The following is a 3,232-nucleotide window of genomic DNA, read 5'->3' as shown; positions in this document are numbered from 1 at the left end:
ATGAAGATCAGGTGTTTGTACCGAGGGTTGTTGAGCTCCAAGGTGTTGGATTGTTGTGACAAGTTGAAAAATGGAGTCATTAGAATCTGTGCCTTGTGTATCAAGGTTCTCCATGCCGTGAGGTATACATTCGGTTGCTCGGTGGGTGATAGCACAGATAACCCTTTTGATTGGCAGGATATCCAAGAAAAACACGAGTGCTCCTTGGATCAAGTTTGTCTCTTTGGCTTTAATCTAAATGAGCAAAACAGACACAACCAAATACACGTAAGTGTTCAATTGAATCACGACGTTGGAAAAGTACCTCATACGGCGATTTATCTTGGAGCACTTGAGTTGGGAGTCGGTTAATAAGGTAGCACGCCATTTTCACTGCATCACACCAAAAGCGTTTTGGAACATTGCGATGGAATAGAAGTGTGCGAGCAACCTCCATCAAGTGACGGTTCTTGCGTTCCGCAACACCGTTTTGCTGTGGAGTGTGAGGACAAGACCGTTGATGGACTATGCCTTCTTGGAGAAGAAAATTCTGAAATTGCAAGCCCATGTACTCTCCACCATTATCAGTACGTAAACACTTAACCTTCACACGAAACTGGTTAGAGACATAAGACAGAAAATGTTGTGTAGCATGAAACACATCACTCTTACGTTTGAGAGGGGTAATCCACGTGTATTTTGATTTCTCATCGATAAAAGTCACAAAGTACTTATAATTATCACGAGAAAAACAAGGAGCAGTCCATACATCCGAGTGAACCAAATCAAAAACATTCTCATAGATAGTAGTAGAGTCTGGAAAAACCGTACGACAATGTTTCCCTAACGTACTTGCCTCGCAGAAGTGATCAAATGAAGAAGAGAAATCTCGGTTAAGTGCTTCAAAGAGCAGCCGAGAATATGAAGAAGATGAGATGCGATTTTAGGGTTCTTGAGAGACAAAAGGAAGAAGAATAATTCACTCTCTCTTATTTAGAAATTGTACATAATAGGTTAGATATATACATGTCGAAATCTGCTTGGTACTTTGCTCCGTAATGCTCCTTGATGCTTGTCTTCATGTTCTGAATCCTCCATCTGCTCTCCTTGCTCGTTAACACTTCCGGTATCTAATACCCACGACGTAGAAGTAAACGAATTAGCCTCTATAACGAAGACACCAGAAGTCGAAGCTTAAAGAAGCTTCTTCTTCTCCTGATCTTCCAGGTAGAGTCTACAATTTTTGTTCCAATGCCCAACGGCATGACAGAAATAACACTCTTCCTTTTTGGACTTAGGCTTAGGTTCAATGACAACGCTTGTCACTTTCCACTTGCCCTTGCTCTTGGAACGCTTCCTTTTGCTGGAACTCTTTCCAACAACTACCATTTCACTCTCGCATTATGCTCATAACCCCACCGCTGCGAGATCCTCTTCCAAGGAGCGCAAACCCTTTCATTGTGATCATTGCAAGCGTACCGGGCATACAAAGGATCGCTGTTGGATACTCAATCCTCACTTGAAACCTCCCCGGTACAAAGAAAATCCAAGACGTGGATCAGCAATGACTGCCGGACATGATCCCATGACAACCGAGAACAACATAAGTCTCACAAATGACGAATTGAAAGGGCTCAAACATCTCCTGCAATCCATCCACAAGGATTCTGGTAACTTTATTTGTCACTCTTCTATAATCATTGATTCGGGTGCCACCACCCATATGTTTTGTGATTCTGATTGGTTTGAAAACATTGCACCAAGTCATGGTGTTGTTTCGGTTGCCAACGGTAAGAGTGTAGCTATTAAGGGAGTTGGACAAATAAAACTCTTTGATCATGAACTCACAGCTTTATACATACCAGATTTTAATGCTAATCTCCTTTTTGTTCCTAAACTTGTTGAAGATTCTTCTTGTCGTGTTATATTCGACTCTAATGGTGTCTCATTTCAGGATATTGACTCAGATTGTGTTTTTGGCAAGGGAACACGTACGGGCAACCTGTTTTATCTCGAAGATTTTCATTCTAGCTTTCTTTCTGTTTCCCCTAGTGTGTGGCATGCTCGATTTGGACATCCACATTCTAAGGTCTTTCGTTTACTTGTTCCCCACGTTAAGACATTTGATCACTTCTGCGAGGCAAGTACGTTAGGGAAACATTGTCGTACGGTTTTTCCAGACTCTACTACTATCTATGAGAATGTTTTTGATTTGGTTCACTCGGATGTATGGACTGCTCCTTGTTTTTCTCGTGATAATTATAAGTACTTTGTGACTTTTATCGATGAGAAATCAAAATACACGTGGATTACCCCTCTCAAACGTAAGAGTGATGTGTTTCATGCTACACAACATTTTCTGTCTTATGTCTCTAACCAGTTTCGTGTGAAGGTTAAGTGTTTACGTACTGATAATGGCGGAGAGTACATGGGCTTGCAATTTCAGAATTTTCTTCTCCAAGAAGGCATAGTCCATCAACGGTCTTGTCCTCACACTCCACAGCAAAACGGTGTTGCGGAACGCAAGAACCGTCACTTGATGGAGGTTGCTCGCACACTTCTATTCCATCGCAATGTTCCAAAACGCTTTTGGTGTGATGCGGTGAAAATGGCGTGCTACCTTATTAACCGACTCCCAACTCAAGTGCTCCAAGATAAATCGCCGTATGAGGTACTTTTCCAACGTCGTGATTCAATTGAACACTTACGTGTATTTGGTTGTGTCTGTTTTACTCATTTAGATGAAAGCCAAAGAGACAAACTTGATCCAAGGAGCACTCGTTGTGTCTTTCTTGGATATCCTGCCAACCAAAAGGGGTATCTCTGCTATCACCCACCCTAGTAGAACGGACGTTCTGCATGGCAGAACGGACGGTCCAACCTTCCGTTCTGTGCCAATTAGTCCGTCATCCGTGGACCATTCGTTCCGGCTTACCAGAACGGACGGTCTAGGGTAGTTCTCCGTGATCAGATCACGATTCCCCGCGTTCTCAGCCCCGATCAGACCCGAAACTGAACCGAATTCTTCTGTACACCCAAAATTCGAACTCCTGCACTCTATGCAACATGAAACATGCAATCGCTGCGCAAACCCTAGAATCGATCTCTTAGGAATTAGATTCGCTCATGAGATCCCAGGAAACCCAACAGTGGTATCAGAGCCTGGTTGCTCTGTTTTGATTTCATAGAACCCGATCACGCATGTTTTAGGATTTGAATTGTTTGAATCCATGTTTGCTTTGATATCTATGCA

Source organism: Tarenaya hassleriana, unplaced genomic scaffold (genome assembly GCF_000463585.1).
Source record: "Tarenaya hassleriana unplaced genomic scaffold, ASM46358v1 Cleome347, whole genome shotgun sequence".
Lineage (NCBI taxonomy): Eukaryota > Viridiplantae > Streptophyta > Magnoliopsida > Brassicales > Cleomaceae > Tarenaya > Tarenaya hassleriana.
Note: the sequence above shows the minus strand (reverse complement) of the source record.